Source organism: Schistocerca piceifrons, chromosome 1 (genome assembly GCF_021461385.2).
Source record: "Schistocerca piceifrons isolate TAMUIC-IGC-003096 chromosome 1, iqSchPice1.1, whole genome shotgun sequence".
Taxonomy (NCBI): Eukaryota; Metazoa; Arthropoda; class Insecta; order Orthoptera; family Acrididae; genus Schistocerca; species Schistocerca piceifrons.
The window spans coordinates 898845435-898871610 of record NC_060138.1 but is presented as its reverse complement, the minus strand read 5'-3'; positions in this window follow the sequence as shown (position 1 = coordinate 898871610).

Below are 26176 nucleotides of genomic sequence, written 5' to 3'. Positions count from 1 at the left end.
AAGGAACCTAGAACTAATGATCCAGATGAAATGTTATTACTTTCGCAAATGCCCCTTATTAAGAACTTTAGCCCAGCTGACAAGATGGATTTTCAACTGAAATATTTACAATTGATTCAGTCCTACACACATGCACAGCCGTCCAGAATTACATCTGAAAGTGATCAACAATCATCTCAGTCCACAAGCAGCACACCTACAGTGACCTTCAAGGAAAAGTCACAAGATTCAATCCTGTCCTTTTATGCACGGTAAACGAATAATACAATAAATAATTAAACTTCACTTACCTCTGTGACATTACAGCCTTTATCACTGCGATTTTTAACATGTAAAAGTTTTTTTTTCTGTATTTGCGTCAGTATGTGCGAACTTCTAACATATACCAATGAATGTTGTAACCAGATATCTTTGCCGCGCTCCTGAAAAGCGCAGAATATCACGATAGCTATAAACTGTTATACGCTGCTATCGATCAGTAAAAAAAAAAAAAAAACCGATGCACCTATGTTTCAAAATAACAATTGCCAGTTTTTACTTCTGCAGGGAGCCGCGTCGCTGTCTAGCTCTTCTGTGAATGTGTTGCGAGTCGGACGCAAAAGTATTGTGCTCCATCTGATATAATCATTTTTATTGTAAAGTTAAGAGTTTAAGTGATTAAAAATATAGGTAGCCACAAACAAGCGAGAATGTATATCGTGAAAAATTCGCTCCACCGCCACAATGGGTGGCCATGTTAATGTAAGTTTCCGTTTCATATTATAATACTTGAAGCCTTGAAGTTTATTTAATTTCAAAGAAAATCTCTCAACCTTATTTTCATTAATTATACTTATGATAATCCTTCCTGTTTAAAAGATTTATGCAGCTTATGATCCAGCGTGTGTTCTGTCGGAACAGGAGGCTGTCGTGACGACATCGCTATAGTATTTATTCCAAGTTCTTTCAGTTCCGTTTATATGTTCGTACAAATCCAATCAGTTGGTCCCTTAGGTTTCTTTCATGTAACTTCCGTCTGTTTTCTCCGCGCGATCTTCCTCCGAAAAAAAATTTCTGTTCATTTTCTTTAGTAATTTTCGATATCGCGAAGGAGAAAAGACAGCCGCCTCCTGCTCCGAACGGAACACTACGACTTTTCTAACGTCGGAGAGTACCGCACGAATTTTCCGCTAAAAGGTAATAGAGTTTCTTAAAGCTGGATCAATTACACATGTTGCTGCTGTTCTCCGACAAATCTGGTGTGATTAATAGTAATTTATTCTGTCACGACAAAAAGAACCAATTTTATTTTTACCAAAGCAACAAAGCTTTCAATTAAATTACTAAGAAAAAAAAAAAAAAGAAATCATACCAGACCTCAGAGTAATTGACAGTTTTTCTTCAGCCCTTATACGTTCACGTAGTCGAGTGTTTCTTTCAGTAATAGCATTCGACACATTAGACAGCAGAGTTTCGTATGACTTAATAGACATCCTGTAGTACTCAAAAAACTTTCCAGGGTTTTCTTTAAGTTTGTTGTGTAGCAAATTGAATGTTCCCTTCTCTCATCTGTCCTCAATTATTGGATGAGCCCAAAAACGTCTTTTTTGTCTACATCGAACCAGTAACAATGCAGCACATATTATTGTTGCAGATTGTTTACTTCATACATTCAATTCTCAATTATGCGATGTCACCCATGCAGGTCTGAAAAACTACTGAACCATATATGACCACAGTCACGTCTTTGGTCGCTAGGACGTGTTGCGCTGAAAGAAGCTATATACACGGTCGAATGTGGCCACTACCAGGCGGCTTTTGAAGCTGCTTCTTTAGACGCTGAACGTCCAGCTTCAAAAAACTTAAGTGTGGCCGTAGCCTAGAGATCTATATGACGTTACCTTTCACCAAAATACACAAGACCGTACTTTGCCCGTGCGTCTCTATCTGGTCACAGAGGGTATTCGGCCGTCGTCCTGGCCATTAAATACTCCAGACCTCTCACACATTGAAAACTTCTGATAATGAGTTGCCAAAAAACTGTCACGTCTTATAACCGGACTTTATTCTGATGAAAGGACCGACATTGCTCTAACACACGGCAATCAGGAACATAATTCTTTTGAATATTATTGCATCAGAAGATAATCTTTGAACTACTGTATAAGGCAGTACGTTCTTCGTTTTCCATATTTAACAAAAGCATTGAATTCTCGTCTCATCTAACTGCTGTACCAAGTAAGGTCTAATTCGATTATTTAATATTATTCCTGAATTTATTCTGAACTCTTATTAATGACCACTTTTGTAAAGGAGGCGGGGAGTTGGACCCAAAATAGTTACTCGTCGATTCGACTGATTGAGTATATAAGGTCAAATTTACTGTTCAAATTACACAATAGTGACCTCAAGTACAAAAAGCATAACTGGCACACTATAACGACTGCCAGTTAATATAAGAATGACTAACAGGACAAGGTCATTAAAAATTGAATTTCTTCAGCAAAATCTTAACAAAAACAGTTGCCAACCTTTAACTTCCAAATTCCATAATACAGTTTCTAATATTCAGAGATTTAACAGGATATTATTAAGACAAGAAACCTAAAAAATGTACTTTTATGAAACGATAATGCAATCATGTTGATTTATCCTCTTTAACGAACAAACCATGATAATGGAACACACATAGCTTTTGTTCCAGGTTGGAAGCCAGTAGATAAACTCTTTTTACAGCATTATTTAAAGAAATATAAAAATCTATAATGAACACAAAATAATGTTTCCTTTCTGTTGCAGCACGCCTCAATCGCTGCCACTATCCCGTCTAGTAATTCAGCAGCATGGGACGTGTATATGATGTGTTTTCTTTTTACAGAAGCAACATTACATGAAGTTCATCGCCACAGAATGTGCCCTCATACAGAGTGACAGTTATTGAAGTATATGGAAAAAAACGTAAATTAGTTACAAACTACGAAGTGCTGCATACACTTTATTCAACATGTAAACGCCACTACAGAATTCGGATTTAGGTTATGACATGTTCGATATGCCTGCTATCATGAGCGATAATGTGGCGCAGACGAAAAGCGGAATTCTGCATGACCCGCTGAAGTGTCGGAACATCGATGCTGTCAATGACTTCCTGAATGGTTATTTTCTGCTCAGCTGTGGCTTTGGCGTGATAGCAGTATGTCTTCAATATAGCCCCCAAAATGGAGTCACATGTTTTCAGATCCGGAGAATATGGCGGCCAATCGAGGCCCATGCCAGTGGCCTCAGGGTACCCCAGAGCCAGAATGCGGTCCCCAAAGTGCTCCTCCAGAACATCGAGCACTCTCCTGCTTCGATAGGGTCGAACTCCGTCTTGCATGACCCATATCTTGTCGAAATCCGAGTCACTTTGGATAAGGGTAGTCAACCGTTCGGTATTCACCGTACCATCAAGGAATATCGCACCGAAAACCAAACCACACTAATTCCCACAATGCCCCACGTCCTAACGCAAACCGTTCGGAAGTTATGACAGTTTTACTTATTATAGTTCACTCTGTATACATAGAACTTACACACCGGTTTCATTAACCGGCAACAGACTTATGTTACACACTGGGAACAACATTTCATCAGCTTAGCAAATAATATGCAACCACCCGTAATGCGTTCAGTAATGTCAGACTGCTACAAAGACTATAAGAGAAACACCAGTCTATTACTCTGGAACCTTATAACGATGCCTTTAGTATTCCTTTTAAAATACCATTGACACATTCCAAAGGACTATCAACTATTAAATTCAGCATCTTGTCTCCGAAGCACAAATAATACTCTGCATTTCACAAGAGGCAGACTGTGACAAACAGCGATGAACAGCTCCAAGAGGCTTCTTCAGTAAAACATCAGCAGAGGCACTGTACACTGAGGTGACAAAAGTCACCTCCTAATATCGTGTCGGACCTCCTTTTGCTCAGCGTAGTGCAGTACATCGACATGGCATGCGCTCAATAAGTCTTCAGAAGTCCCTGCAGAAATATTGAGCAATGGTGCCTCTATACCCCTCCAAAAAGTATTGCTGGTGCAGAAGTTTGTTCACGAACTAACCTCTCGATTATGTCTCATAATGTTCGATGGGATTAACGTCGGGCGATATGGGTGGCCAAATCATTAACTCGAATGGTCCAGAATGTTCTTTAAATCAGTCGCGAATAATTGTGGCCCGATGACATGCCGCATCGTTGTTTGGGTCCACGAATTCCATGCACGGCTCCAAATGGCCTCCAAGTAGCCGAACATAACCATTTCCAGTCAACGATCGGTTCAGTTGTACTAAAGGACCCATTCCATTCCATATAAACACAGCCCACACCGTAATGGAGCCACCACCAACTTGCACAGTGCCTTGTTCACAACTTCGGTCCATGGCTTCGTGAGGTCTACGACACACTCGAACCCTACCAACAGCTCTTACCAACTGAAATCGGGACTCAGCTGACCAGGCCACGGTTTCCCCCCCACCGATATGGTCAATAGCCCTGGAGACGCGGTGTAGGCGATGTCATGCTGTTAGCGAAGCCACTCGCTTCGGTACTCTGCTGCCACAGCCTATTAGGATCAAATTTCACAGCACCGTCCTAACGGATATCTTCATCGTATGTCCCACTGTGATTTCTGCGGTTATTTCACGCAGTGCTGCTTGTCTGCGTTAAGTGAAGGTCGTTGGCCACTGCGTTGTCCGTGGTTAAAGGTAATGCCTGAAATTTGGTATTCTCGGCACACTCTTGACACTGTCGATCTCGGAGTGTTGAATTCCCTAACGATTTCCGAAATGAAATGTCCCATGCGATCTAGCTCCAACTATTATTCCGCTTCAAAGTCTCTTAATTCCCAACGTGAGGTCATAATCACTTCTAAAACCGTTTCACATGCATCACCTGAGTACAAATGACAGGTCCGCCAATGCACTGCCATTTTACAGCTTGTTTACACAATACTACCGCCATCTGCATATAGGTATATCGCTATCCCATGACCTTCATCACCCCAGTGTACACTCATACCTTAATTCAAACGTCGGCTTAATACGTGCTTACATCGCCTCAAAATGCAGTTATTACATTTCCCTATCAACCACTGATACCTCTGCAACAATACTGCTGGACCAGAGCACCGAGCAAACTACTCCTCCCTAACCAGTTCTCTCGGTCCACCAGCCAGCCACTCCTCGCCCGACAGGCGCCCGGCTTGTCTCACTCCACTCAATAACCACTTCATGATTCAAATAATGAAAACTACACCAGTTAGTTATTTTTTATGCTTAGCACAACGCGTTTCGAGAATTGCACTTCTGCACTTGAAAATAGAATAAATTCTCGAAACGCATTGCGTTAAGAATAAGAAAATAAGACACGGTGCAGTTTCCATTACTTAAATGATGAATGACACAGTTGCAGGCTTTCTTGAATGACCTAATACGATCAACGAAATTAAAACAACCACTTCACTCGCTGCCGATCACGGCGCCACAGAACATTCGGCACTTCCCAGCCCCAAGAGAGATCATTGTCCCTTGGTGCAACTATCAATAATTGCCGACGTGGCACACTTATAGTCTTTCGTATCTTCTGAACTGGAAGGAATGCAATAAGAAAGCGGTTCACGATTTCTCGCTTCAACACTTAATAATTTTTGTTACTGCGAAGCATATAGACACCTTTGTGATAAGACGACTGTACTGTTCTAGAAACTAAGAATGGGTAGGGTTTTACAAAGGTCGTAATTAATTTTATGTTATTCTTTAGTGACCATTGTGTCATGTTAGAATTGGCAGGGATTCATATTTCGCGTCATCGTTTTCTTTGCACGGTTCCGTAACCTCTGACCAACGTCTGAGGTAAGGCGAATTTTCTAATATTTCGTAAATATATGGTATAACCTCCACTTGTCAGACATTGCGATTGATGAACTCTGGCATGGAGTTCATGAATGACAGCATATCCATACTGCTCATTCAAGCTCAGTTCGAGTCGATGCCTTGCTTGGTTATAGCCATTGTTGTTGCCAAAGGTGGCAGCTGTGTGTGCTAATTTTCGCACCCTGTACTCTCGCTGACCATCTCCATATTTAATCATGTATTTTTATACTGTGTACCTACAGTTACAAAAATATCGTTATTTGCTTCCCTCTTGGTGTTCCGATTTCAGTGGCCAGCAATATAGCTCCACAAGTTTCCTTCCGGCTAGAAGCTGCCCGCCATGTTAAGCTCATCTAGAGACCTTATTGGGTAACGCAAGACGTATATGGATAAAAACCATTCTGGAGGCGGAACACATAGTAACACCGAACATGCGTTATGTTCTGCTTGTATCTTGCATTATTCAGTGTTTCTTCAACAACATCAGTGGTGACAATTCACTGTAAGGTATCTCTGCACATTCCATGATGTCTGTATTTTGTAGTCTCTCTCGATGCCTGTCACATTGTAATTGCTGCTCTTCTGGTCGACACTTCGCTCCCTAAAGGCCGTTCTTGAAGTCTTCAGTATGAAATATTTTCCTACTTAGTAGAAATGTATTTGAAAATTAAATTTTTTGATCAAGTTCCCATCTAAGTGGGCTAAAATTTCACCCATGGCCTATGTGGTGGTTACATGATGGAGAACCAACACACTTTGGGGCTGATGCAAGACCTCATCTAACACGCGAATGTGATCCGAGATGGATAGGTCGAACAGGTCCTTATCTTGGCTTCTAAGATCACGTGACCTCAATCCTTTGATTTTTTTATTTTTTATTTTGTTTTTTGGGGGGAAGCCTGGCCTCTTCTCAAAAGTGAAGTGTACAGGACTCACATTGATGCTGAAGAACTGAAGCAGAGGTTTGTACAATTTTGTCAAGATTTAAAGAGATGATCGGAGGTGATAAGTATTTCAACGAATTTTTAATTCACTGCATCGAAAAGCGAGGAAGACAGGGGGGATTAGTAGCGGATGGTAGTCATAAATTCGCTGTTATCTCGCAAATGGCTTGTTTGCCGACTCGTGTTTACTGGAATTGTTTTGCTTCTACCGTTGGATATCTTCATCTGCGTCAGTTTCCTTTATTGAGTTTGATACACCCTGTATATAAAAGACAGTGTACCCAGAGTACCATCATTTCATATATATTATTTATGAAGTCACCATCCCTTCTTTTCAACACGTACAGGGATGAATGAGGTGTCATTAGAAAGGTTTTTTAACTGAATTCTGTCACTGCATACAGATATTGTGCTAAAACGTACTATTTGTGGAAAATTTTAACGTAAAAGAGACTTTTAACTATCATATGAGAAATGGTATCACAGATTCTCAGCTTTAGTCCATATTTTACGAAACTAACTTATTAATCACGAATAAAAAACTCCCTTTTAATTTCATCTTATAACAAATACCATTTTATTTGTTCTGTAGTACTTACAAACTGGATAATTTGTATACAACGTTTTCATAGATAATAACCGTAACCACTACGGTAGTCAATTATCTCTGTCCGTCCTACAAGCTGGAACAAACATTCCGAATGAGAACACACTTTTAGATACATGGAAATGTATGTACAAGGAGGCATCGTAAATTAATGATTATTATTTCACGTCGTTCGGTTCATTTTTTAGGTGTTTTCTCTTCATTCCCACAGCTACCCTTATCCAAACGACTACACTTATTCCAAATACTGTCATTATTTATAGTATGAAAGTTTCGCGCGGGTCCCCTGGTTTTTGTATTAAGCTACTACGTCTCACAGCACTGTAAAATAAATTTTACGTGAATAAACAACTAATTTGCATTGAACACTACTGTTAGTCATTGATCCCGTTCCGCTTGAGTTGCCCGCTACAGTTCCGGAGGAACACTACACTGTGTTGACTGATGAGGTGTGAAAACAGCCCGAACGGGTGGGACCCTGATAGGCATCCCTTCTTCCAGCAAAGTCTTTTGATGGATTTTGCTGACACTCCAGGTACATCTTTGGTTCTCACCCGCCATGCGACCAGCAACAGCAGCTCCTCTGATGCGCCAGTCCAGGCTTGAAACTCTATGCTGTTAGTGTCTGGAGTTAGGTCTTGGAGCACGTATCCTCCACTGCCATACCGAGGTCGACATTTCTAGGCTGCTGACACATCACGTCGAAGGTATTCGGAAATTCACCGCAACGTCAGAGCAGGCTCCCTTTTATCTAGAATATAGCCAAGCTGAAATTCATTTAATAGCATGAGTCGACACCGTCCCGGTACGTTTATTTTATTCATACATTACGATTCTCTGAAGTCTAAACGACACGTCACTCGCTCACCAAATTAAACACAGGTATTAGAGATTCAGCATGAAGAGGGAATACGCTTATAGAACTATATAATTTCTTTCTGTGTGTTTCTTAGATTATTCTGACAAATTTCTTTGTTGCTGTTGTTGGGCCGAAGCGGCTCTACACAACAGTCTATCCTGTGCACGCCTCTTTATTTCTACATAACTACTGCAACTTAAATCCATTTGAACCAGATTACTGTATTCAAGTCTTACCTCCATCACCAAATTAACGATTCCTCGTGCATCAGCATGCGTCTTGCCAACCGATCCCATTTTTTAGTCAAGTTTTACCCCATTTTTCTTTTATGTCCAATTCGATTCAGTACCTCCTGGACACTTATTTGACCTATAAATCTAATCTGCAGCATTCTTCTGCGGCACCATATTTCAAAAGCTTCTTTCTTCTTCTTGTCTGAATTGTTTATCATCCATTTTTCACTTCCGTACAAGGATACACTCCACAGAAACAGATTCAGAAAAGACTTTCTAACCCTTAATTTTATATTAGATGTTTACATATTCCTCTTTTGGAATACTGATTTTCTCGGTATTGCAAGCCCGCATTTTGTATCCTCTCAACTTAGGCCAGCTATTTTGATATCCTAATAGTAAAATTCATCTACTACTTTAAGTGTTTCATTCCTTAATCTCCTGATTGTAACTGACTGCAATTTGTTACCTTTGTTTTATGTTTTAGTTGCTGATCTTATAACCTCTTTTCAAGAAGCTATCAATTCCCCTCAACTGCTCTTCCTAGTCCTTAGTTGTTTCTGACAGGGTTACATCGGCAAACCGCAAATGTTATTATTTCTTCTTTCTTGTTTTGTTTTTTTTTGGTGGGGGGGTGGGGGGGGACCAAACAGTGAGGTCATCGGTTCCAACGGATTAGGGAAGGATGGGAAGGAAGTTTTCTGTGCCCTTTCAAAGGAACCATCCTGTCACTTGCCTCAAACGATTTAGGGAAATCACGGGAAACCTAAATCAGGATGGCCGGACGACGGTTTGAACCGTCTCCTCCCAAATGCAAGTCCAGTGTGGTAACCACTGCGTCTCCTCGCTTTTTACATTTCTTATTCCTAAATATTAACGTCAGTATTCCTCGCGTGTTTCTTCATTTCTCCGGAACCCAAATTGATCTTCCCTGAGACTTTATTTGCAGAAATTGTAAATAAATGGACGAGCAGTGGACTCCTCACAAATAAATTTGTTGGAGGACAATAAAAAATGTCATGTAGTAATTCATAGACAAAAGGCGAGTTAAACTTAGTCACTAGCCACTTTGGCTTTAGATGAGTATCCATGTTAGAGCCATACAACATAAATCCTCTGAGAGGTTTTAAATGCCACAAGTATGGTTACACTGCGTGCGCATGGAAACGAAACACTACTCGTGGCAACTGTGTAGCAGGAGTGGAATCCTCCTTCCCTCCGCTATGTGTTTATTGTTGTTGTAGTAGCGGTAGTAGCAGCTGTTGTCGCTGTTGTAGTTTCCATCCGAAGACTGGTTTGATGCAGCTTTCCACTCTATCCTGTGCAAGCCTCTTCACCTGCACTGTACGCCAATTCACATCCATTTGAATCTGCTTACTTTAGTCAAGTTTTGGTCTGTCTCTACAATATTTACTCCCTGACGATTCCTTTATGCGTCAGGATCTGTCCTGCCAACCAATTCCTTCTTTATCCTTGTGCCATAAATTTCTGTTCTCCCTAATTTTATTCGATATCTTACCGTTAGTTAGCTAATGTACCCATCCAATCTTCAATATTCTTATGTAGCACCGCATTTCAAATGCTTCTTTTCTCATCTGGCATGAATTGCTTTTCTTCCATTTTTCACCTCCACACAAGGCCACACTACATACAAATGCCTGCAGTAAAGACTTACTAACACTTAAATTTACGATCGATGTTAACAAAATAATCTCTCTTTATTGGAAACGCTTTTCTTGATGTTGTCACTCTGCATTTTATGTTCTCTCGGGCACAATCAGTTATTTTGTTCCCGAAATACCTAAAATTACGTACTACTGTACTTACAGTGTCTCATTTCCTTGGCTAATTCTCTCAGAATCACGTAATTTAATTCGACTACATTCCATTGATACCGAGCGGTATGGCGCAGTTATTAGCACAATGGACTCGCATTCGGGAGGACGGCGGTTTCTGCGATTTACCTAAATCGCCTCAGGTAAATGCCGGGATAGTTCCTTTGCAAAGGGCACACCCGATTGCCTTCCCCATACTTTTGTAATCCGACTGCGCTGTCGACGAGACGTTAAACTAATCTTTCTTCCTTCCTTACATTCCATTTCTATCATCTACTAACCTCTTTTCGAGAGAATATCCATTTCGCTCAAGTGATCTTGGAAATTCTTTGCCGCGTCTGACAGAATTAAAATATCATCAGCAAACATCAAAGTTTTCACATTTCATTCCCAATTTAAATTCCCTATCCAAATTTTTCCTTGATTTCCTGTATTGCACGCACAATGCAATGATTTAATGGTACCTGGGCAGGCTACAGCCCTGTCTCAGTACCACCTGAAATAATGCTTCCGCTTCATGTTCTTCGACTCATATCCACAATCTGGTTTCTGTACTAGTTGCAGATAATCTTTTTTGCTCCCAGTATTTTGTCCTTGCTACTTCCAGAACTTAAAAGAGAGTATTCCAATCAGAATCGTCAAAAGCTCTCTGTAAATGCTATAAACGTTGGTTTGCCTTTCTGCAGTATAAGTCGCAGGGTCCGTATTTTTCCGTATGTTTCTACTTACTTCCGGAACCCAAACTATAAACGCCTTTTTGCTCGGGGTAAGAAGCATAGCATTTGAATTGGGTATAATAAAGTGACTGGGTACATCAACAGCGAGACAAAGAAGGTATTCAAGGCTTCCCAACCTTTGCAGTTCACAATGAGTTTTCTGCAGCCTTGAGGAAACTAGCAGACAAAGTCATTCCATACAAATAGATACCAGAAACTTTATATTTTTCTAAAAACGTTTCAGCGAAGCGACTCTTTTCAGCATAGCAGCACTGTTATCCTCAAATTATATCTTATTTCTAAGTGTTATTCATTGCAGGAAAATATTAAGAGCATTGGGCGAGGAGTATTAACTGACAATAGGGCCAAGAAACTGCCTGATCCCTTTCTGAGATTTCTTCATCAAAGATATGAAAGCCGAAACAAAATTCACTATAGTAGCTTCCATGCAATAGTTGAACATAAGTGGATTTGGGGTTTATGTGGAGGAGCTAAAAGCCTTAGAACAGGATAAATTCCTTTTCTTTTGTCTCCAAGAGCCTATTCAAGCGTTACGAAGATGTGAGCAAATCTGGAAGAGAATGAGCTAAAGGAGTTTGTGAGATTCATATGATTCCAGCTCAATTTCCATACACGACAGAAGCACGTTATATGCATTTATTAATTACCTGGAAGGTTCAGCACTAGTAACTTTAAACGTAACTACTGTCGTGAAGCAATGTGACCACGGTGATGGGCAATTACTGAAAGTATACAGTTTCACTCAGCAGTTCGCCTCCGATAAGCTTAGACATACTACGTACGCTCCATGCATACAGGTAGTCGCGTCACGTCAAAACATTCCACAGCGAATCTGAAATGGCAGCATTACGCCAGCTTCGAGGGAAGTGAAGGACACGCCACATATCAGCAACACTTACCGTCAAGGATTCTCAAGAAACACGTTGTGAAGTTGATAGAATATGGTGCCACGTGACTGTTTGATCTAGAGCCGCCCCATCATTTGCAAATATTTGAAAATTATTGATTACTTAAGTTAATGGTAGAGAACTTTGCATTTATTTAACCTTTATTTTATTACTTGGTTTGCCTCGTGACAGGTGGCAAAAGTTGTTTGAGGAATTAATATCGTCACCAGCGTCACGTTCTCATCGACATCCTGACAGCTTTCCCTTTGGAAATACTCGTATCATCAACAGTGAAACAGTCATCACCGTTAATAGAGACAAATTTAGCCCTTATTTGGCAAACAGAAAGAAAACTAGATCTTCTCAGTGAAATACATTTTGATGGATAATATCTCTCATGAATTTTCCTTTGGGCATTAAAAAATTCTACTACTTTCATTGTCAAATTCCTTAATACGGATACTATACTGCGTATTTTACAAGACGGACGTCCAATGTAGATCGGCCTTTTGGCAGACCATATACTGTATTTTGAACTTATGTGCTGAGGCACATTACAGTTATTCAGATGGGGAGTTTGCGGAACTCACCACAGAAATCAGTTTTCACTCAACTCTGTATTTTATTGAATAAAAATTTACGCTTCACGATTGCATAACGCGAAAGTCATTGTCATTTGTAAGGGCGCCAACACTCACGTCAGTGTACGATTAAACACGCCGTTATAACAAATTTTACATGGTGTTTGGAAACATTAACAACATATGAAACAGATTGTATATAGTGTTTGGAACATTAATAACATAACATATCAAGTATCGACACATTCGTAGAAGGCCACCAGACCATAGCAAACAGGCTTCCAAACTCATCGATATCTCCCATGCAGACCACCGCCTGTTCGCATTACCACTTCACGAGCCCTCGACAACACAGCTCTTCGTGAGCTCATTAGACTCGAAATGATTTTACTTCTCAAACTGTTGTAGCCTTGTTTTCGCCTAGTGGAATTCACTCAGTACTTCAACGACTGTGACAGATTCTCTCAGTTTGTCAATCGCAAACTGAAAGCAAAAGACAAGTGGACAGGCTCTAGACCAGATAGGGAAAAAATATCTCAAGTAATCAATAGTGACTTAGTTCAGAGCTTCCACTCTGCCTTCTATTAATACGCGCTCGAGCGTGCGTGTTTGTGTGTGTGTTGAAGAGACGCAATATTTTTTGTGAGTTATTTTACATACTGTTGTATTTTCTTTTGTGGTAAAGGGGAGGCACACATAATATATGAACTAGAAATACTGATGAGAATTTTCACTTTGCAGCGGAGTGTGCGCTGATATGAAACTTCCTGGCAGATTAAAACTGTGTGCCCGACCGAGACTCGAACTCGGGACCTTTGCCTTTCGCGGGCAAGTGCTCTACTGATGACCCTGAGTTGAAGGCTGTGTAAAGGAACTATCTCTATCAATTTTTTTGCTTTTGTCTTTCTGCCTTCTCTTGTTACTTCCCTATCTGTTCTCCTTTGGCCTCTATCCATAGGGACATATGTAAACGTGTAAGTTATTTACGATATTAATAATTACCATCAGGCAGACAGGGCGCATTGTAATTTTCATTTTTTCTGTTAGTGTCGGATGGTTTTGGTTTCATGATCAAAATTAGCCGGCTTGGACGTGAGCTGTTTAGCTGCCATTGCGGCTGTCTCATTGAGATAACTACTAATTGTAGTGCTGTTTCACGCACGAAGTCCGATTAGCCAGTGCTAACGAGATTGGCACACTTGAGATATTTAAAACTCAACGGTCGCAGAATAATTAATCAAATCAGCTGCTTCTGAATCGTAATAAATCGCGTTTAGAATATTTTGTTTGAACTGTTACATAAGGCGTGCCATAAACAATTTGTTACAGTGTGTGCGTGTGCATGCGTGTGTGTGTGTGTGTGTGTGAGAGAGAGAGAGAGAGAGAGAGGGATGTTTGGTGTTTGATGTTTGGTTTGTGGGGCGCTCAACTGGGGGTTATTATACAAAATGTATAGTGAAGCAACAATTCGCTTGATGCGTTAGCATGCGTGGTTACTCTCACGAGGCAACACGTTTCCAGTGTTCCGTGGATCCAGTGTGATATAGTTGTACGTACAGTAGTTTTAGTTGAGGACGCTGCTGCTTCAACAACAGCAAATGTACGATGCGGCTGTCACGAGACTCTCTTCACAGCAATATGCTTGAACGGTGTGTTTCGTCATACACTATCTCCTTGAATATGGAAGAAATACCTGTAACCAACAGTTAGTGTTGATTGTCTGCAAGATCAGGAGCTATTTCACAGCCAAACACAGATCAGTTGTGAGGTTATTAGTTTGTTTTACCTTCACGAATGACCGACAAGGTATAATGAGTTTGACAAACAGAATGCTTATGAAATTATAACCCTACCTCTACTATTGTAATTTAGTATGCTTTAACCTAAATAACAGAAAAACCTTTCTCTATGTTGTCATTGTACCCGAACAGAACAAATAGTCCTGTTACGGGAAAAGCAACGTATAACACTCTTACTAAAATTTTAGTTTAGTTTCCAAATAAAGTACGCTATGGGAGGATGGTCCTGTTAATACGAAAAGCTAATCAATAGAGTTACCCTTTTTACAGAATTTAACTATATGTTGTGTCTAATGGATAAGTAAATCAAACTATTCAATTCTTTTAAGATTTTACCCAGCGGTTAAATAGAAACACAGTATGAATAATATTATGCTGAAGCTAGGACAACTCAGTTCCAAGTTCATATAGTGGTTTGAAAAATGTACTAATGGTCACCAGCCTATCCAGGCAATGAAACAGTGAAGTATTTGGAAAAGCAGAAGTATGAATTTTGCCTACTTTCTTACTACTGTTTAATTTGGTTCTTCAAATCAATATTACTCCACGTAAATAATGTTAGTGCAGACACTGGAATTTCTTTTTGGCTACTACACCCTTGTACATTACGTTTTTAAAAAGAGAAAAATCCTGGTGGAGCTCTTCAGGGAAGCTAAAAAAAAAATTTGGCCAGGGGGCACCTTAAGAAAAGCATTTTTTATAATAAACAAACTTAAATACTAAAATACTTAGATACTAAAGTACACAATGTTATACTGATCATTTCACTTGAAGAAAACCTCTTTCTTACTGGAATTTACTTTCAAAAGCTTGGCACTAACTCTGTATAGTCATTTGCGAGATTCTAGTAACTTGGCTACACTCTGATTGAATTTTACCTAAGCAAACTTTAACACTTTGCAGTAGTTAAGAAAACACAAAAACAATTTAAATGGTGCCTCTTTATATTAACTTGGCACTTCATAAGTTTGTAAAATGGGTTACTCGGATTCATCAAGCATCAGGAAGGAAACCCATATAGGTGTATGATTAGGATGAAATGACAGGATGAACTAATGTCTTTAAAATTCAAGACTGGTTATTAAAACACAGTTTAAATTAATGGCTCACGCTGTACAAAAGTAAATTTGCTATAAAAAAAGTCTTATCTGTAGGCTAGGGTGCGAATAATTATGTCTGCTACACAACCCACAGTACGGTTTGCTAGTCACTTGCTGTGTGGGCTTAATTTCTTTTCTTGGTGTCGTTCAATTCTACATACAGTAGCCCAACAACTCGCAACCTTTTGCAGTCTCCATCCGAGACATTTGTGCAAATTTGGAGGCAAAGCTTCTCCTGCTCCACAAAGGTGTTGCCGCAATCACTGCTGCCTACAGACTGTATGTCTTCACTTACCGCTCTTGCTCTAGGTAGGGCGCCATTTCGCCCATGCTACCTTTTCAACTCCCCAGAGCACTTTCGTTTCAAACAAAAGCATACTGGCTCTTACATAACACCTATTTCTTGTATTGTTGCTAAGCGTGACCATTTCTTAAATTGTCAGATTTACGTTAACATGAACAATTTATACGCACAAATATTTTTCAACACGTAAGGCCATCAGAAAATTGTTTAACATAATAAACAATTTACGCAGTATTTTACTTACATTATTCATATACAATACAAAGAACTTCAACCTCCAATGCAGTACACTTTATTTTACATATACAGAAAATTTAGTACCAATCTGCAAAAATTTTTAAAGCATAAAAATTATAAAAAATCTAAATGAACCATAAACAAATATTGTTATAAAATGAGTGAGTGAGGTGAGCCGCTAGACAATCAATGTTTCCGTACATGTCCGAGGCGAGAACGGCCAACGACCTCTTCAGTGCGGACGCACGCTAGGCTCGAACTCTTATGAGAATCGGCGAAATGCAGCGAGTAATGAGGATAACGGGCAAGGCCCATTACACTAGCAGTGTGTGGGTAAGTTGAGCATTTGGGTCCGACGCTGTCCGGATGGCACAGAGTTCAGCGCATTTACCTCGTAAGCAGGAGACCCGGGTTAGAATTCAACGTGGCACATATTTTCAACTTTCCCTGTTGATTTATATCAATGTCTACTGGCAACCAATGTTTGTAATTCCTTTTGTGTCTTAATCAGTGCTTTGTTCATCAACAAAGGTTAGTTTCATAAAGTTTTCCTCCATTCCTGTCGCTTGCTAACAATCATTTCTACGTAACAGCTGCATTTCATATCACCGACGAACTGCCTTGTCTACTGAGATCTTGGTCTGCCCCTGGACATCTTTCCTCGTACCCTCCAGTTAGATGCAGATTTCAGCAACGACCCGTATCGTAGTATTCCACAACCATTACATAACAATTGATCTAAATTATCCGGACACCCCAGTGTGATGCGGAACTGACCACTAGATGTCACGAGACGCGGAATTGCCAGTACAAAAGGAGGTAAGGAGTGCTGTCCTGTCAGCAGAGAAGCGGTAGCAACAGAATCGGTCTGTGAGAAGAGGCCTGTGACCTCTACATCTACGTACGTCAGTACACCGCAAGCCACCTGACGGCGTGCGGCGGAGGGTACTTCTCGTACCACTGATCCCCCCATTCCTGTTCCATTCGGGAATGACATGTGGGAAGAATGATTCTCGGTAAGCCTCTATATTAGGTCTAATTTCTCGAATTTTTATATCGTGGTCATTTCGCGAAATGTAGGTAGGAGGAAGCACTCTTCCCAGAACGTACACTCTCGGAATTTCAATAGTGAACCCTTTCGAGATACCCATCGACTCTCTTGTAGTGACTGCCATTCGAATTTGTTGAGCATCTCTGTAACGCTCTCGCGCCGACTAAATTATCCCGTGACGAAATGCACCACTCTTCACTGGATCTTCTCCATCCCTTCTACCAGTCCTACCTGGTAAGGGTCCCAGATTGACGAAAAATACTCAAGAATCTGTTGAACAAGCGCCTTGTAAGTCACTTCTTCTGTGAATGTGTTACATTTTCGCGAAATTCTTCCTATGAATCTCAATCTGGCTTCTGCTTTTTCTGCTATTTCTTTTATGTGGCCATTCTTCTTAAGATAGCTATGGATAGTTACTCCCAGATATTTTACGATGTATAATGTTTCCGCCGGCCGCGGTGGTCTAGCGGTTCTGGCGCTGCAGTCCGGAACCGCGGGACTGCTACGGTCGCAGGTTCGAATCCTGCCTCGGGCATGGGTGTGTGTGATGTCCTTAGGTTAGTTAGGTTTAAGTAGTTCTAAGTTCTAGGGGACTTATGACCTAAGATGTTGAGTCCCATAGTGCTCAGAGCCATTTTTTGTAATGTTTCCAGTAATCTGTCATCAATAGTGTAGTTCTATAGTAGTGGGTTTCTTTTCCTATGTTATATTTATTTATGTTCAGGCTCAACCGCCAGAGATTTCACCATTCTTGTATCTTCTGAATATCATTTTGCAAATCGATACTGTCTTCTGGCGTTGCTACTTTCTTGTAGATAACCGTATCGTCTGCGAACAGTCTCAAAGAGCTTCCGACGCTTTCTATTAGATCATTTACATACAGGCTTGGAACATGGACTAGTCATTGGATGCCACCTAAGTAACAAATCCATCAGAGACATTGCAACACTTTTAAATCGACCCAAGTCGACTATAGGTGATGCGACTGTGAAGTGAAAACGCAAAAGAACAATTGTGTTGTAAACAGCGATGCCACCGGACACTGGATGACTGATAACGAGTGGTCTGGAACTATAAATCACGCAGTACCCTGTGGTAATCTGATGAAAGGGTTTGGGTTTGGCGAATGCCTGGAGAACGTGGCCTACCACGATGAATAATCCTAACAGTGAAGTACGGAAGAGGTAGTGTTACGGTATAGGGTTGTTTTTCATGATTGGGGCGTGGTTCACTAATGGCACTTAAGGAAACGCTAGATGATGGAGGATATGAAAACATTTTACAGCTTTGTGTTCTGCGTACAGTAGAGAATCAGTTCGGACAACGACTGTTCGTATTGGCATGACTATCCATTCCGCCATAAAGCAGCATCTGTGAGGCAATGGTTTCTGGAAAATAACATTCCTGAAATGGGCTGCTCTGCCCAGAGAGCAGATCTGAACCAAGTGGAGTAGCTTTGGAATGAGTTAGTACGTCGACTTCGCTATAGACCCCAGTGTCCAACATCAGTACTTTCACTGGTTTTGGATCTTGAAGAAGAGGTATTGCCATACCTCCACAGACATTCAGACACTTCATTGAAAGTGTTCACAGCAGAGTTCAAGCTTTCAGAAAGGGGAATCCTAGACACACCCCATGTCAGTGCCCACTAATAGGTGTCCAGATATTGTTGATCAAAAAAATGGTTCAAATGGCTCTGAGCACTATGGGACTCAACTGCTGAGGTCATTAGTCCCCTAGAACTTAGAACTAGTTAAACCTAACTAACCTAAGGACATCACAAACATCCATGCCCGAGGCAGGATTCGAACCTGCGACTGTAGCGGTCTTGCGGTTCCAGACTGCAGCGCCTTTAACCGCACGGCCACTTCGGCCGGCTATTGTTGATCATATTGTTATCTCTTATACTCATTGTTTTCTTTGTTAGGCGCGGTTTATCGTTAACTTGTTGCAGGACGCTTACATTCCTTACTTGATCAGGTCATATGATCTTGAACAGTCACCATTACATTTCTGCCATCCCCACTGCCCACGTTTCTCACACCATACAACGCTGTGCTCCAAACATAGCTAAACACGAACGTGTCTCTATTTTCAAGTGTTATACTTGAACGCTAACAGCTGCTTCGTTTAATAGATGATGATGTCGTGTGGCTAGGGCCTCCCGTCGGGTAGACCGTTCGCCTGGTGCAGGTCTTTCGAGTTGACGCCACTTCGGCGACCTGCGCGTCGATGGGGATGAAATAATGATGATTAGGACAACACAACACCCAGTCTCTGAGCGGAGAAAATCTCCGACCCAGCCGGGAATCGAACCCGGGCCCTTAGGATTGACATTCTGCCACGCTGACCACTCAGCTACCGGGGGCGCACCGTTTAATAGAAAATACTTTTCTCTTGTGAAGTCCTTATTACAATGCCTTTCTCGCATCTACCTTCTTTATGTATTCTACGTCCGAGGCAACCAAACTGGTTAACCTCATCAACAAGTTTAATGTTTAGCAACCTAATATGTCTACCTGCTGCACGCAGCATTCGTCTCATGTTTGTCTGGCTAGCACACTTGCTATATCACAAAGCACTCGATTCGGTTACCGTTCACCTTGGGCGAAAGCTGCTGCATCATCAACGAACCGTATCATGCTGATTTTTTTTTTTTTTTTTTGGTAACTACGTCCACGGCTGGTCAAGAATCGTTCCCACCATTTTAGCTGCAGGACAGGGTCGGCCGCGGCGTGCAAAACTGCTTGCGACCATGATGTGCTGCACGCGAACGGGCCAAGGCTCGGCCGCTCTCGGCTTTGCTCGGTCCTCCTCGGAAGTATTCGGTACAGTGTGATATTTCATTTAGCATTTACGGTGGGGCAGTTTTCAGTCGGCACGATTTATTACCTTCGGCAGAATCTGGGTTTCAGCACTGTTTAGCCTTCGCTAATTGTTTCTGGCATGAAGTTCACAGCAGCAGGGTCTGTTTGTACAATAAGAGGCAACTAGCGATCTGTCATCACAAGCCTTTGAAAATGGTTGATAGTGACATAAGAAAAGAATGAGAATTTTCAATATATATTATGCTGTCGCATAATTGGTGGTACCACAACTCTGCAATGAAACGACGTTCCAACACTACACTGAAAGAATTTAAGAACAGAAATCACTTTAAACACCAACACTTTAGGTCAGGCTTTACTGTGACTTTATTGACGTCAAATGAAACAACAAATTTACTGATACCAGTCACTGTTTATTTAACTCCACGGCGTGTTTTAAAGGTTTATAATGCAGAATTACAGTTGGGAAGGTTGCTTCATAGACTAGAATATGATTTCATAACCGACCTCGGGGAAGATCAGTTTGGATTCCGTAGAAATGTTGGAACACGTGAGGCAATACTGACCTTACGACTTATCTTAGAAAATAGATTAAGGAAAGGCAAACCTACGTTTCTGGCGTTTGTAGACTTAGAGAATGCTTTTGACAATGTTGAATGGAATACTCTCTTTCAAATTCTGAAGGTGGTAAGAGTAAAATACAGGGAGCGAAAGGCTATTTACAATTTGTACAGAAACCAGATGGCAGTCATAGGAGTCGAGGGACGTGAAAGAGAAGCAGTGGTTGGGAAGGGAGTGAGACAGGGTTGTAGCCTATCTCCGATGTTATTCAATCTGTATATTGAGCAAGCAGTAAAGGAAACAAAAGAAAAATTCGGAGTAGGAATTAAAATCCATGGAGAAGAAATAAAAAAAAACTTTGAGGTTCGCCGATGACACTGTAATTCTGTCAGATACAGCAAAGGACCTGGAAGAGCAGTTGAACGGAATGGACAGTGTGTTGAAATGAGGATATAAGATAAACATCAACAAAAGCAAGACGAGGATAATGCAATGTTTTCGAATTAAATCGGGTGATGCTGAGGGTATTCGATTAGGAAATGAGACGCTTAAAGTAGTAAATGAGTTTTGCTATTTGGGGAGCAAAATAACTGATGATGGTCGAAGTAGAGAGGATATAAAATGTAGACTGGCAATGGCAAGGAAAGCGCTTCTGAAGGAAAGAAATTTGTTAACATCAAGTATAGATTTAAGTGTGTAGAAGTCGTTTCTGAAAGTATTTGTATGGAGTGTAGCCACGTATGGAAGTGGAACATGGATGATAAATAGTATGGACAAGAAAAGAATAGGAGCTTTCGAAATGTGGTGCTACAGAGGAATGCTGAAAATAAGATGAGTAGATCACATAAGTAATGAGGGGGTACTGAATAGAACTGGGGAGAAGTTTGTGGCACAAATTGACAAGAAGAAGGGATCGGTTGGTAGGACATGTTCTGAGGCATCAAGGGATCACCAATTTAGTACTGGAGGGCAGCGTGGTGGGTAAAAACCGTAGAGGGAGACCAAGAGATGAATACACTAAGCAGATTCAGAAGGATGTAGGTTGCAGTAGGTACTGGGAGATGAAGAAGCTTGCACAGGTTAGAGTAGCATGGAGAGCTGCATCAAACCAGTCTCTGGACTGAAGACCACAACGACAGCAACAGCCGAAAAAGTCAGAAAGTACACCGAATTCATAGTACAGAAAACAAAAGCCACATAAAAGAAAAAGCTAACTAACATTATAAAACAACAGTTACCTCCCAAGCTGAACCAAAACAGCCGAAGGAAACACGCATTCTACACACCTTTCCTCAACAACACCAACATAATATTCACTGCGGAAGAAGAGGCACTACTCTGTAAAGGATTAAAACACAACAAACTCCAGTGGACCAAAAGAACCAAGAGAAACTCATCACTAGCGTCACACAGATTTCAACCATCGCCTTTAAGAAGCAAACTGACAGAATAGCAGCCCGCCACAAAATTAACGAAATTATTTAGGAGGAAATTGCAAAATAATTCCCAGCATACAAGAAAAGAGAAGAAGCCATCACACGTACCATTAAGACTAAATTAAACATCAATAATGCAATAATTGTAAGAGCTGACAAGGATAATACAACTGCTGTAATGAACAGAGCAACATATATAAAAACCTTAGACTTCTTCCAATCCAACGACATAAACGAAATACATAAAGATCCAATAGCCAGAATACAAAAGGAGATTAAACACATTGCAAATAACATAAATGTTCTACTCACCATCCAAAAAGCAAGAAATATTGTAACAGTGAACCCACAAGCACCTTTCCTTAGATCACAATCAAAGATACACAAAAATGGGACCCACACCAGAACTGTACGAACAGCCCAACATTCAAACTCAACAAATTGCTCTTCAGTATTCTCAAAGAAGCATACACATTCAATAATAAGAGAACACTTAAAAAAAACAGCAGAACTCACACAATGGGGCAAAAACATAGAAGTTCCTAATGGAATCACACTGCCCCATTTGACATACAAAACCTTTATTCCAGTGTCAATAGATCCCACACTACGGATAATTAAAAAAAAAGCACAAAAACATCCCTGAAACTCACATTACTGAACTAATGGACCTACTCGAATTCACACTTTCACACAACTATTTCAAATTTAACAATAAAATCTACAAACAAACAGATGGCCTGGCAATTCAGGACTGTTAGCAGAAACATTTATAAGTAATTTAGAAGACAAAGTGCAGAATTTCAATCACTACCTCCTCAAAAATATCATCGACTACTACAGATACTTAGATGATACCATCATTTTAATCAATAGCACAAAAAATGACATCAATGAGTTGAACCAATTATTTAACAACTCCCACGAAAACATGAAATTCACAGTTGGACACCAACCAAGTGACAGTATAAATTTTTTAGACATTACCGTTAGAATAAGGAGTAACAGATATTAGTTTGAAACTTATCGGAAGCCTACACAATACATACTACAATCCACAACTCCTGCTTTCACCCCACAGCCCACAAAATTACAGCATTTTGGTGCTTGGTCATCAGAGCTGTCCAACTGTCGCTATCTAAAGATAAATATGAATAAGAAATTGAAGTAATGAAACAAACAGCTGTTGCAAATCGTTATAACAGCACCATAATAGACACCATAAAACAATCAATCGTGGCAAAGAAATTACATCACAAAAAAAGAAAACATCTTATTTCATGCAATCCCCATTCCAGGTAATATTTCATATGAGATTGCAAATGTCTTCAAATGAAAAGACATAAACATATTCATTACCACAGACAACTTGACTGGACAGAAGTTACCTCACAACATTAACACACAAAACTCACTTCATCACATAGGTGTGTACAAAATTGAATGTTTGGACTGTGATCGCTTCTACATAGACCAGACAGGTAGATCATTTGAGATTAGATTCAAAGAACACATGGCAACACTAAAAAACAAAAAATGCCACACATCAGCAATAGCCACCCTCCTGCATGAAACAAAACACCAGGTTAACAACACAAGTATCAGCATCCTATACATCCAACCTAAAGGCAAAGAACTAGACATCCTTGAAACACTCCAAATATACAAACACCAAACAAAACAATCTGAGTCCATCTTAAATGATACAAAAACACACACACACACACACACACACACACACACACACACACACACACACACACACACACCTTATTATTCACCGTAAACAGTGAGTTATGTTACCATGACATCCCCCATATGTACATGGGATTGACCTCATTTACAAATATATCATCACACCAACAGATTGTACCGCCTGTCAGCTTGAAACTACTTGCACATCAACTAAAGACACAAACTGTACATCTAACTGCATCTCTTAAAGCATTAACCAATTTAATACGCCAACCTTTAGGCAGTTATTACTTGTAACAGACGTAGTCTTAAGAACCTCTGCTTTGGAAAGTTTGCTTTCATCCAATCACCCCTTCCACCCTCTCTCTTCCTTTCTCTTTCTCTCCCTCTACCTTCAGTCTTTCATTCCTATCTGTGAATCTCAACCAAAACTGTTATTTATATATAATTTAACCACTGCAGCCAACGTAATTATTGTACTTAAAGTTTGCAACATGTCACCTGATTATATAAACGAATATGTAGTTTAATCTATACAAAAGTAACAAAAAAAATGGTTCAAATGGCTCTGAGCACTATGGGACCTAACTTCTGAGGTCATCAGCTCCCTAGAACTTAAACTACTTAAACCTAACTAACCTAAGGACAGCAAACACATCCATGCCCGAGGCAGGATTCGAAGTTGCGACCGTAGCGGTCGCACGGTTCCAGACTGTAGCGCTTAGAACCGCTCGGCCATCTCGGCCGGCAAAACGTAACAAAATCGGATTTATGTACCACCTGAAATTTGTATTCCAACGCATGAATTCAACTGCTCAAAACAGTGCTCTCCGAAGTCCTTTAAAACTTATTCTGTAATAATGTTGTTAAGATGTATATTCTTTATACATTGTGATACTTTTTCTCTTCTGCTATATAATCCTTGCACATATTAGTTTCCAGACGCCATATTTGTTTACAAAACATGACGGTATACATGTGATATGTTACGACAGTGAAAGGAAACTGTGACCACTGGAGGTACTCTATTTTACTTATTTTATTTTTACAATTAGATTTGCGTTTAGTTTTTTGTCAAAAAACCCAAAACCATGTTCTGAAATAGCGTTTTGTTTCTCCACTAGACAGCGCCACAAGATCCTCCAAAAAATCATAACACAACACACAACACACACACACACACACACACACACACACACACACACACACACACACACACACACTCGTCATACTAACAAATGCAAATCCATCTGATGATGGAGATTTAAACCTTTGAAACGCGTCGTGGCGATAAATAAACAGTGACTGGTAACAGTAAGTTTGTTGTTACATTTGATATAAATGACCATGAAATAGCAAAAAATCACATGTACATCAAGGTGCACTTTGATTTACATTTTTAGGCATGGATCATGCATTGAAATTGGTGGTGCGAATAGTCATAGCATTACTCTGCTGTCAGTTGCAGCAATTTTGGATGGAACCGAAGGAAGAGTATATAACTTCAAAGGTCGTTGGTTAAGTCATGGAGCATGTCTGAAACATTTTTCGATTTAAAACCCGTTATTGTCGAGTTTATGAAGGAAAAGGAAACAAGAAAGGAAATTAGAACATCCAGAATGGACTGCAGACCACAAATGCAGTGGAGTTGACTGCACATTGCTCGCAGTAAGACATAGCAAGGTGAGAAACAACTCTTTTCTAAACGTTTTTAGGACACTGCCAGTCTTACATTTGTTTTTGAGCTGTTTTGGAAGCCGTTTGATATTTCAGTTGTAGCTACCCCTGTGCATGCGTAGATGGAACAGATTGATCTGCAGTGTAATTCCCGTTAAAAAGACATATTCTTTTACGTTAAAACTATTCAGGAAGTAATTGTTGTTTTCCTCAACAACAGTTTCTACATCTCCATAATGTGGTTGCAAACAAGATAAAATATTTTGATCAACATGTGTGAAAGACGTTTTTCGATTATGAAACTAGGTAAGGCACGATTATGTGGCAATCTGAGTGCAAAAATCTGAGATATTGTCTGCATCTCTCCATATGATGGCAGTCTGTACCAGATAAAAATTATATTATGACTTCAGTGCGTCAAAAACAATTAAATAATACTGAAAATCCGTTTTGTTTGTCATGTGTGTAGTTGATAAATATGACATATTGCACCAAGTCATATGCAGTGCTACTGCATTGACATCTGAATGTGGCGTGTCTAAAGTTTCCCCCTCTTTCCCATATCTACACTCAGACAGCATGGCGTGAGTGTGAGGGGAGTGTGCAGCCATATGAAACAGCTATGCGCACATGCGAGAGCACCGCCCACATGCCGGATTCTTCACCGTCCCTGTTGTAAGCTGCCCCGGCCACCGTAGATTTTCTCTGGCCGATACGTCACACGTAGAGTTGGTGTGTGGTTAAAGCACTTACCTGTACTGAATCCTGAGCTCGAATTACTCTGGTTCTAATGTACATGTCACTTAGTTTTCTTCTTGTTCCCTGTAGCACTGACTGTGACGGAAGTTTCTATATTAGTGGCCACTGCTTGATGTGCGGGTTCTTGTGCAGTCAATTTTAAATAATAAAAGG